General features: G+C 38.1%; 1 pseudogene; it reads right to left on the bottom strand.

The window, feature by feature from the left end:
* Positions 1–8,964: 8,964 nt before the first annotated feature.
* LOC113307156 lies at positions 8,965–9,064 on the bottom strand (annotated as a pseudogene).
* Between the last annotated feature and the right edge of the window lie 3,445 nt (positions 9,065–12,509).

Here is a 12,509-nt window from a genome sequence, read left to right as displayed (position 1 = left end):
TATGAAGATATTACCAAATTCTTTCGTATTCCATATTCTAAGATCATTTTCTAGTTTTTTAATAGTGCCACAAAAATCTAACTCTCTAACCTAAATGATAGATAAGGATTCCTCAACGAGGCTCTTATAATTTTTGTGTTCTTGCCAGCATCTCATGTACCTATATGGTTTATTTTCTTTCTCCCTATTCGGCAAAGTTTCTAGCATAATAGGCGCATGATCAGACATGTCTCTAGTTAAATATTGTGTAATTGATATAGGAAGGATTTCTAACCATTTATGATTAACTAGAGACCTATCAATTCTTTCCTGAATGTTCTCGTTCCCTAGTCTCTTATTGGTCCAAGTAAAAGGTAAGCCTGTGAATTTTAAGTCCACTAATCTAAGTTTCCGAATGCAGCGGTAAACATAAGCTAAGCTACTTGAGTTTGCATCACTACCACCTTCCTTTTCATCCCTATGCAAAATAAAGTTCAAATCTCCTATTATAGCCCAGGGTTCATTTAGGTCACTAAAGCTAGAAATAAATTCCCATTGTTTAATTCTTATATTTTTATCTAAAGCACCATAAACAAATGAAATATAAAAACTTAAATTATCTTTAATGACATGAAAGTTAAAGACATAATGCATAAAAGATATGAGTTTTGCAGAAACTCCCTGATACCACGCAATAGCAAATCGCCCTGATTTTCCTATTGAGGGGATGATAAACCAATCCTTAACCTGCAGTTTGTTAAAAACTTTCTCTACAGTTTGCATTTTAACTTTTGTTTCTGAAAGGAAGAGTATGTCTGGTTTATGTGTTTTACAAAGGTGTTTCAAGTGGTCTTGTTTCAAGTTTGCCCTAATTCCCTGAAGATTCCAGGATAAGACCTTGAAGTTATCCCCATATTTCGTATCATCCATAACCATATTTATGAAAATCAATCGTTGATAAAAGGGAAATAGACTATTAAAAGTACATTTCATGGATAAGCAAATATGATAAGCAAAATAGCAAATATGCAACTTAAATGCATAGTCCCGATTCTGTATAACACGATACAGCTTAATAGCGTACTCCTGATTCGGTATGTCGCGGAGCAGCTTTACCCCATAGCCCTGATTCAGTAAATCGTGGTGTAATTTAATTCCACAGCCCTTGGATTTACCCATTCTGATTTGTATTGTGGATAGTTACACCCCACTGTGGGCTTATGCACACATCTCCCTTTGGACTTAGCATGTGAAAAACTATTAGGCTTGGTTAATTGGTTGGGCAACCCTTTGCACTATTTGGCTAGGTTGATTCCATAGCCATAGAGGAAGCTTCTGGAAACTTCTGTGAGGCATGCAAGGGCCAGTTGTGCAATTCAAGACAGGAGACATGCAAGAGACAGTTATGCAATTCAAGGAAGGAGGCATGCAAGGGCCAATTATGCAATTCAAGACAGGAGGCATGCAACGACCAGTTATAAGGTTGAGATCCTGATTTGCAACATATAAATAGAGGGGTTCGCAACCTAAGAAGGTATGCAATCTTACACACAAAATTATCTGTGAAAAATCCTAATATGACTTTATCATCGGAGGGTTTTTTGCAGGTACCCCATTACTCAATTCAATTGGAGAATAAACAGTGGATCGATCTTCAGTAAAATCATCATCAACATCGTGTTTGGGGTAGAAGTAATTTTACCATACAAACATGAGGTCTATATTGGTGGTTGTCTGAAAGTTTCATACATGAGAACTTTGTTATCATTTGACCTGCACGAAGAGAAGTTTCAAGTGATTAAACTACCTAAGAAATGTAATCCGTACAATTTTTCAAAACTAAGAGATGTTCTATTGGAAAATAGAAAATGTCCGTGTGTTGCTAGTATTAAGGAATCGGATGCTCATAGTGGCATGGTTAAGCTATACATATTGGAAGACAGGATCAAGGAAGTTTGGGTAAGAAAAACTATTACATTTGATATTCCAACAACTATACGCCCATCTACTTACTGCCATAAGATTACCTTTTTTCCTAGTGAGAATGATATAAATCTTGCTTGTATTCGGATTATTGGATTCACTGGTAGAATTTTTCTTTATTGGGGGAAGTTAAAGATTCATAAAGGAAGAAGAAGTCGTATGATACAATTTTACGATTTGGAGTCGAGAGCACTTAATCAAGTAAGAGTTGGCAGTAAATGTGGTTCCAATTATCATGTTACTAATCATGTTGAAAACCTGATTTCTTTAAGAGCTTGGGCTACGGAGGAAGGTGATGGAGGAGAACTTGGTCGAAACAAGGACATAGACACTGTGAGGATGATAGAAGACATGTTTAAGCAAATGCCACCAAGTCCTACCGCAGCAATTTCATTTTTTTCTTTTTTAAGTGGAAAAAACATTGAGTGTATTTAATTTACAAAAAAAGACTTTTTTAGTAATCACTTTGCATGAGCTGCTGCAGGTATTTTTATAGTTGATGTTCATCTTTGGAAAGATCTTATTTATCACAAAATCTAGTGTTCACAAAATTGGATTCCATTTTCTACATTATTCCAAACTGCTCATAAATCGGTATATTTGCCAACTCAGTCTTCTAACCCATTTTGAGGGATTCCTTGGCTTCAAAGACTGTTGCGTAAGATCACACTGCCCTTATGTTGGACAATACCATCTTGTAGTAATGGTTGTCACATACCCAAACTGGTCCGCTGATATATATCCAACTTTAGGTTGCATGCCTGATCTGACATGTTCGTGCATGGTTCTAGCTAATTTAATTCTCTCAGTTTATGTCATCGTGTAACCTTGGGTGACTGGGTCTCATCTGATACAAAAAACAACCCGATAGATGAATCGCAAGCTTAATAAGCAGGACGTTTATATGACTGTCTGATAACATCATGTCCACATTTGCATTTGCATCACTCAGATTATTTTACAAGTCATGTCATATTTAAGTCCATCAACAAATAATAGTCAATGTGCTCATGGATGAAAATCTTAAATCACTTTTTATTTTTTGAAAATGTGGTTCCTTATAACAAGTCTTATTTTTTTTCTGAGATAAAAAGGTTGAAATCTTATCTTTAGAACAAGTCTTACCTTCTCTATATCCCAAGTTCAACTAAGCTAAACATCCTTGATCTATTCAAGTATGTAAAGTTGACTAAACCTCTAGAATAATTGATCTTTGAAACAAAACTACAGTTGTTAATTGGCTTTGCATTTCCTTTTCATTAACTTGCACCTAATAGTATAAGAAGCTACACAAAACACAAGCACTACACTGTCAAAACACGTACTTCGGTGTGGCCTGACCAATTCCACCTCCGTACAATGGAAATCTAAGCCTATATAAATAATGGCAATAAGCAGACATTATCTTTATAATTGCAAATATTTGAGTTTTTCAGAAGCTTACCAAGTTTTCAAGTAAGAAGACCATGGCTGTGAAGTCCGGTATCAAATTCATTTTTCTTCTTGAATCCCATTTTCTTTGTGATCCTATTTTTCACTTCACGATGTTATTCTGGCCCCTACCAGCTACAAGATTTCTGTGTTGCTGACTTAAACGCCACCGCAACTTCCCTGAATGGGTTTCCTTGCAAGCCAATGTCCCAAGTTTCATCAAGTGACTTCTTCTTTAGTGGCTTCACCCAGGAAGGAAACACCAGCAATAACTTTGGGCTTGCCGTCACCCCAGGTAATGTTCTTTCATTTCCTGGGTTAAACAAACTTGGACTTTCAATGAATCGTGTCGATTATGCACCTGGTGGTGTTAATCCACTTCACTCTCACCCTAGAGCAACCGAAGATGGAGTTATCCTAACGGGGAAAGTACTTGTTTGGTTTATAAGTACTACAAATGTTTTCTACTCGAAGTGTGAATACAGAAATAAAGATGGTATCATCATGTTCACAAACAATATTCGCATTGCATATAAAATCATCGAATGGAAGTAAAATAGACATAAAATGATATAAATACGATGACTCATCGAATCAGAGCCTTCGGGCTCGTCCTTATCTAGTCATTGGAGAATAAATCGGTTGCTCTCGTGAGCATGGGGCATATACAACAGAATGTAACAATAAGTACAGAAGATAAAGTGCAGAATGTAAATGAGACGATGATTTACGTGGTTCAGCACTAAGGCCTACGTCCATGTAAGTTTATGTTTTACTATGTGTTTGAGAGTTACAAAGATAGTCAAATGACTTTGTGTGAATGAAGAAGCTAAAGGGGAAATGGAATTCATACCTACTCTTCCTATTTCTCTCTCTTACTATCTTCTCCTATCCTCACTCTAAATTGGTCGACCTCTTATCTCTCAGTAGAGAGGGGTATTTATAGGGATGTAATATGGGTTCCACTGTTAGAGACAGTTGCAACCTTATCTTCTTGATCTTTGGACTAATCCCGCTGGTATCTTCGTTTTCGACCGATGACTCTCAACGGTCATGCTTGGTAACGATGGGTCACCTCTTTCTTCTCCACAGGTTGATTGACACGTACTCTATGTTTAGGGTGTTTAATGCGGGTGGTTGGGTCGTCTGCACGCGTCAGATAGGTGTCTGCGGCTCCTGTCCCATCTACGTCAGTATGTCCAATCTCCACCGTTGATCCTGGGTCCTCCTAGAGATGGAATAAAGTATATCCTAGGGTGTTCTTCAGTGGTTCTCAGTGGCTCGATACTTCAGTGCTCCTAGGTTCTTAGCCTTCCAATCCGCTCGATGATGAACATATGTAGATGATAATTGTCCCTTGCGTGTAGAGACATGGCATCGTTCCTTGATGTCTCAGGCTGTGCATCCTCCATGTGTAATTCTTCCGACACGTGGCAAATGATGAATTATGTGTATACAATTTGCCCCTTTTCTTCTGATTTGGATGTTAGTAAAAGTTAAAAGAAAACTGTCTTCACAGCTTCTTCATCTTTCCACAATAACTTCCCCTAGATTTTAGGGCACGTTTCCCACTCCTTGCAATAACTCCTTCTTGAATCATGGGACGGTTTTATCATCTTTGTTATAAATAGGAGAGAGGATGTCATTGAAATAAATTTTATTCTTTCTTCATTCTCTTGTCAGTTCATATTCTCTGAACCTCTTCATTTTTTTCTTTTGTTCTTCAGTTTTTTACTCCTGTTGGTGCTGCTTAGTTTCGGCAAGATCCTTGGAGGTCCCCTACTGTTGCTGCTCTTCAGGTGTTTGCGGATCATCTTCATCCTATTATGGATACTTCTGATTCAGGTATAGAGTTTTTCCAACTCTTATTTGCTTTCGATCAATTTTATTTTCCTGCTACTGTACCTAGGTTTTGTGATGAAGAACAAATATACGAAAGTATATATACTTGCCCATGATTCTTTATCATGAAACCTAAGGATTCCCCGTTGATTGTTTGAAGCTAGTTTTTGATGGTCATGACTGGATTAGGGTTTTAGGGTTTCTATATTTTACTGGGTTACTTATATTTGTGTTTCTGATGATATTTCTGGCGAACGACATAAGTATACAAAGCTTCATTTTATGAACTTCATCACTTTCTTTGTTCGTCTTGTTTGTAGATATGGCTGATCGTCATCGGATTCCATATCAGACTCCACCATCGAGCCCTTATAGATCTCCACCATCCAAAAGTCCCGATGTATCTCCGCGGAAGGGTGGTTCACCTAGGTCTTCCCAGCCAGATCTCCGAGCTCAGAAGACTACATCTGCGTCTGGTCCCCGAGTTTCATCTTCTAAGAGAGGGATCCTCCGAGGAGTTCTCAGGGTGCCCGATATGCTGTTAATCGTCCTCCTGCATCTCAGCATGCTAAACCGACGAATGCGCCGTATCTTACTGATAGACACATTTTTGTGTCCGATTTGTCTCGATTTTATATATTGTTAGGGCTCATTTTTGTACTTATTATGGTATTTTATTTATTTGTAGGTATATTTGGCTAATAAACATTTTTGGAAAAAATTGGCTCGAAAAGTTGACCGAAAGCACCCGGAGGACACTTGCTATTCGGACCCCCATCATGGATAAGGGGCAACCCCAGGACACCCCTTAAGGCAGCTGCTAAAGGCACCCTTACTCTAGATAGGGGGCGCCCTTTGTTCTTCACAGTTTCAAATCCAGAAAATTGGCGGGAAATATTTGGCAGTTTTGGCAATCGTGATTTGGAGGAGTTTGAGGTCGATTAAACCTCTGATTTTCATAGGATAGACTCCTTATGGGTCTAGGAATCTGATATGGGTGTTTAAATCGATTAGACTGGGCTCAATCGACGGATTTTTCTCACAAGAAAATATGGAAAGTCACGTGTGTGACCTGTTTTAGGGAATTTTAGAGAGATTAAAGTGGTAAACCTTCCCAAAGATTTGTATCTATCTAAGGAAGAGTTTAGAATAAAAAGGAAAGCTCAGAAACGCGTAGAAATTAAAACAAGAAATTGCCGCAACTTGGCCGTGAAGAGAAGGAAAGAGATTTTGGAAGATTTGGGAGAGATTTAATCGGTATTTTTGATATAAATAGATGTCTTGGGTCATATAGAAGAGGTGTCGAGAGTTTGGGAACCTAAGGAGAGCCAGAGAAGAAGAAATCAGAGCTTTACCAAACTCTGTTTCTGCTGCTGCTGCTGCTGAAGAGAACGCGAAGAACATTGACGCACGGAAAGTCGCAGAACAGTGTCGTTGTTTAACAGCTGAAGAACATTAAGCTGTGCAGGGCAGTCGTATTTAGGGTCTTAAAATCAGCGACAAAGCAACAGTTTTCTGTAACAGTTCCATTGTAACAGCTGTTTTGCAACACCAATACACTGTTGCAAACAGTCTGTGTTATTACTTTTCACTCTTTTAATCATCTTTTGAGCAACAAACACATATTTTGAGATCATGATTAATATGAGGAGCTAAACCCCATTGCTGAGGCGATAGAGGAAGCTATTTTTCCAACAAAAAGTGGTATATTCTATTTTATCTTTTTATTTGCAATAATTATATGATTATTTGCCTTGAACTATTATTGAATATGATTTTTATTTGAGTGATTGTGATCTATTTTGATGGAGTATGCTTAGTTTTAAGACTTTTGATGCTTCATACTTGGTATTTACAATTATTACTTTTGAAAATCTACTTGTTGCAATATTTTAGAATCAAATTAAACAAGAAAATTGCATAAATATAAGTATTGGTTTAATCACTTTGAACTTGGAAAATAGTGGAATCTTAGCCTCAGTGTTTTTTTTATTGATATCATCTTTGATTGAGTTTGCTATAATTTTTAGTGAGTTTTCTATTTTAATATTAGAATTTAAGTCTAATTAATATCCTTCACAAGTCTGAGAATCGAACCACTTTTACCACTATCTACAAATCACATCAATTTTTGGCGCCGCCGACGCGGACTTGTTTTTAGGGTTTTTTATTTATTTATTTTTTTATTATTTTGTCCTTTTTTATGTTTTTGGGTATTTATCTTGTGTCTACAGGTTCTGGATCATAAAGAAAATTGAGCCAAGGAGTTTGGTGATTTCATAAAGACTTGGAGCTAAAGATTAAAGCAAAAAGAACAGAAAAGAAGACAATTTTATTTTAGACAATTTTAGTTTAGGGTTTGTTTATTTTTTTTAAAAAAAAACTGTATTAGGGTTATTATTTTTGTAATTTTTCTTTATTTTTTTGGACTTTTGGACTTTGGGACATTATTTTTTTATTACCCTACGGAAGGGTACTTTAAATATAAACTGTTTGCAGAGAAGGAGGACAATTACGATATTGTCTCTGCACCTTGGGTTCGTACACTAGACATCGGAGTCAGTGGCCCGAGTCGACTACAACCGATTCATCCCCCGTCTGGAACGGGAGGTAAGATTCTAAACACTCGCGAATCCCCTGTCAGCGAGTTACTGGACTCCTTCGTATGCATATATGTTGAGGACTGAATACGGACATTTTTTTCTAGTAAAGGGCAAGGCCTGGCCATACAAGATAAGGGTTCGGATTTCATCACCGTTCTCTTCTTGCCCGCTTTAGGAACACGTAACCTACGCGAACCTAAGCCTAAAATTTTGACTAGAACGAGACCGATAGGGTAACGAGCTTAACAGGAAAGTCATTCGAAAAATATTGGTTACTCTTTTAAGCATACTTCGAAGTTCTTGACGGTTTCTGTAAGTTGAATGCGTGACTGCGCCGCCTTGTAATACCGGTGAGGCCTTGGGTATCAAAGCTCCACCGAGCTTCCCTCGCCTCTATTCAACTTACGTTAACTCGGATTGATTCCAGAGGGGTTTGCTTAAATTGTAACGAATTCCCGTTCGAAGGATTAGAAGCTGGTCTAGAAACAATCTAAGTGGAGCCATCATGCTTTTTGTTTGCTAGAAATCAATAGGTTTGATTTGGTTGAGTCGGCCTTGATCTGTGTTTGCTTACCCTTCCAATTTAGAAAATTCTATTGTATGCCTGAACGTAAAAGAGACGCACTAGGTAGATTTGTTAAAGAGAAACCTAGTAGTTCGAAGCGTCTCGATTACCTTAATCTAGAAAGTCCGACTTTTGAAGAGTCTGTTTTTGAACGTCTTTGACTGAGGAGAGAATCCTGTTGCTCCGATAGCGCCAGAAATGGCAACTTTGAAAGCTTTGTTGAATCCAACTAGGACTACCGTCCTTCGTGTATTAAGTTAGCTGAAACGGAGGCACCCTATGAACTGAAACCTGGGACCTTACAGATGCTCCCAATCTTTTTAGGGAAAGAAAATGAAAACCCTTATTACCATGTTAGGGATTTTGAGGAAATTTGTAGTACTCTAAGAATTAGAGGCTTAGATGATGATGCTTTGAAACTTAGGTTATTCCCATTTTCCCTGAAAGATAAGGCCAAGTCGTGGCTGTATAGTTTGGACTCCGAGTCAATTGAGACATATGAACAACTTACATCTGCCTTTTTCAATAAGTTTTTCCCTAGGCACAAAACATCGTCTATTAGGACGCAAATATGCACATTTTCACAACAAGAGGGAGAATCTTTATATAGGTATTTGGAAAGGTTCAATGATTTATTATCCCAGTGTCCTCATCATGGTTTAGAAAAGGTTAGGCTAGTTCAGATCCTTTATGAGGGTTTAGATTATTCCACAACGACCATGGTTGAGTCTCTATGCACTGGTGGATTTGAAAACCAAACTGTTGATGCGGCGATGGAATTTTTTAATGAAATCGCCGAAAAAACCCAGCAATGGGAAAATAGTAGGGCACCCCAGAAAACAATTCTTTTAAGTAGAGGAAACGTTAATAGGGTAGAAGGAGGCTATGAATCAGATGCCAAAATTGCTGCTATAGCAAAAAGGTTAGAAGCCTTAGAAGTGGGCCAGACTAGTGGTAGAGTGGAGCCTTTTTGGGAAGGCCAGAATATTGAAGAGCAGGCCAATGCTCTTTATAATAACACTAGATTTGATAACCGTCAAAAGATTGACCCATATTCAGAAACCTATAATCCTGGTTGGAGAAACCATCCGAACCTTTCGTGGTCTAAGGGCCAAAGTCAAGGTCAGTTTAGTAATTCTAATGCTCCCCCAGGTTTTGGCTATACTAAGAATCCTTCAGGACTAGCTCAGTTTCAGAATCAGTCAGATAAGAAAATCCTAAGTTTAGAGGAATCTCTCGCCTTGTTAACTCAGCAAACTGCAAAATTCCAGTTATCCGTAGAACAGAGTCTACAAGCTAGTAACAGGATATGAAAAGAAAATAGTCAGGCTATTTCCGAGTTAAAAACCCAGGTTGGTCTGATAAGTGATTCTTTGATAGAAAAAGGTAAGTTTCCTAGTCAAACACAACCCAACCCTAGGGGAGTTCATTAATTAGGTGAAAAACCATCGAATCAATTGAATGTTGTTAGAACCCTTAGAAGTGGTAGAGTTGTAGACAATAAGGTAACCATGCCCGATAGTGAACATACTTTATCTCGCCCCTCAGGATCTCACCTCTCAGGACCAGTAGCTGAAGAGACTGATAAAGTTTCTGATGATGTGAATTCGGTTCCTGAAAGCTCTGATTTTAGGCCTAGAGCCCCATTTCCTCAGCTATTAGTACCAACAAAGAAGGAATCGAACTTTAATGAGATAGTGGAGGTTTTTAAGCAAGTTACCATAAACCTTCCCTTATTAGATGCAATTAGGAAAATTCCTGCTTATGCCAAGTTTCTTAAGGATATGTGTACGCGAAAGCGAAAACTTAGTGTCCATAAGAAACCCTTTTTAGCTAGTCACGTAAGTTCAATCATTCAGAACACCACAACTCCAAAGTACAAAGACCCAGGTTCTCCTACCATTGCTTGCACAATAGGTAACTTCCGGGTAGAAAAAGCTTTACTTAACTTAGGAGCCAGTGTGAACTTACTACCATTCCATGTATACTTACATCTAGGACTTGGTGAAATGAAACCTACTCAGATGACACTGCAGTTAGCTGATAGGTCTGTTAAAATCCCTCGAGGTGTTATCGAGGATGTTATTATTGAGGTCGACAAGTTTATTTATCCAGTGGATTTCGTGGTCCTAGATACCCAACCTGTCCCTGACCCAGAGAACCAGATACCTGTGATTTTAGGTCGCCCATTTTTAGCCACGTCTAATTCGATCATTAACTGTCGAAATGGTGTGATGAGTTTATCTTTTGGTAATATGAATATGGAGATGAACATTTTTAATGTTAGTAAGCAACCTCATGAGCTAGATGACACATGTGTTGAAGAGGTGAACATGATAGAAGCCTTAGTTCAGGAGTCATTACCAAACATCTTGTCTGAAGACCCATTAGAAAGTTGTCTATCCCATTTTGGCTTAGATTTTGACGACGATAGCACTATTGAACAGGTGAATGCTCTATTAGATTCTACCCCTGTGTTAGACACTGATAGATGGAAAGCTAGGTTCGAACCGTTACCAGTTTCTGAGACTACCCTAATTTCTTCTTTAGAAGAGCCCACAAAGTTGGACCTTAAACCATTACCCGATACTCAAAAGTATGTGTTTTTAGGCCCATCTGAGACTTATCTGTGATTGTATCTTCAAATTTGGATAGTAATCGGGAAAGTAGGCTAGTAAATGTACTTCAAGATAATAAGGAAGCTTTAGGGTGGACTATAAAAGATATTAAGGGTATAAGTCCTACTATGTGTATGCAACAGATTCATTTAGAGGAAGACTCCAAACCTTATAGGGAGATGCAACGTCAACTGAACCCTAACATGAAAGAAGTAGTTCGAAAAGAGGTGCTTAAGTTGTTATATGTAGGTATTATTTACCCAATTTCAGACAGTAAGTGGGTCAGCCCTGTTCAGGTTGTCCTCAAGAAATCAGGTATCACTGTAGTCCAGAATGATAATAATGAATTAATCCCAACCCGAGTGACCACGGGATGGCGTGTGTGTATTGACTTCCTTTTATCGACCAAATGCTAGAGCGATTAGCTGGACATAGTCACTATTGCTTCTTACATGGCTACTCCGGTTATAATCAGATCGTTATTGCCCCAGAAGACCAAGAGAAAAACACTTTTACCTGTCCCTTTGGTACCTTTGCGTATAGACGCATGCCTTTCGGGCTATGTAATGCCCCTGCAACTTTTCAGCGTTGTATGATGAGCATATTTTCTGATATGGTAGAACGGTTCTTAGAGGTCTTTATGGATGATTTTTCAGTGTTTGGTTCATCTTTCGATGAGTTCTTGCATCATTTGACATTAATGTTGACTAGGTGTAAGGAAAAAAAATTAGTGCTTGATTGGGAAATATCCCATTTCATGGTTAAATCAGGAATTGTGCTAGGGCACATCGTCTCTTCAAAGGGTATAGAGGTAGACAAAGCCAAAGTTGACCTTATTAAGACTTTACAGGTCCCAAAAACCGTAAAAGATATTAGGTCATTCCTAGGACATGCAGGTTTTTACCGTCGATTCATTAAGGATTTTAGCTTGATTTCTAGACCTCTTTGCAATTTGCTTGCAAAAGATGTTAAGTTTGTCTTAGATGATGCTTGTTTAGAGGCTTTTGAGAAGCTTAAAACTTTACTCACTACTGCCCCGATAGTCCAGGCACCTAACTGGAACCTACCCTTTGAGATTATGTGTGATTCTTCAGATTATGCTATAGGCGTCGTTTTTGGACAACGAGAAAACAAATTACTTCATATGATTTATTATGCTAGAAAAACTCTGAATGATGCCCAAATGAACTACACAACTACCGAGAAGGAACTTTTATCCATCGTGTTTGCCTTGGATAAGTTTAGGTCCTACCTATTAGGTTCTAAGATCATAATCTATACAGATCATGCTGCTTTGAAATACCTTTTATCTAAGAAGGATACCAAACCTAGATTGATTAGATGGATCCTATTTTTACAGGAATTTTCCCAGACATTAGAGACAAAAAGGGTACAAAAAATGTAGTAGCAGACCACTTGTCTAGGCTAGTTGTTAGTTCCCCTAGTGATTCCCTTCCTATAAGGGATAGATTTCCTGATGAACAATTG

This window comes from Papaver somniferum, chromosome 8, assembly GCF_003573695.1.
Source record: "Papaver somniferum cultivar HN1 chromosome 8, ASM357369v1, whole genome shotgun sequence".
NCBI lineage: Eukaryota > Viridiplantae > Streptophyta > Magnoliopsida > Ranunculales > Papaveraceae > Papaver > Papaver somniferum.
This window is presented reverse-complemented; position numbering and strand designations above follow the sequence as displayed.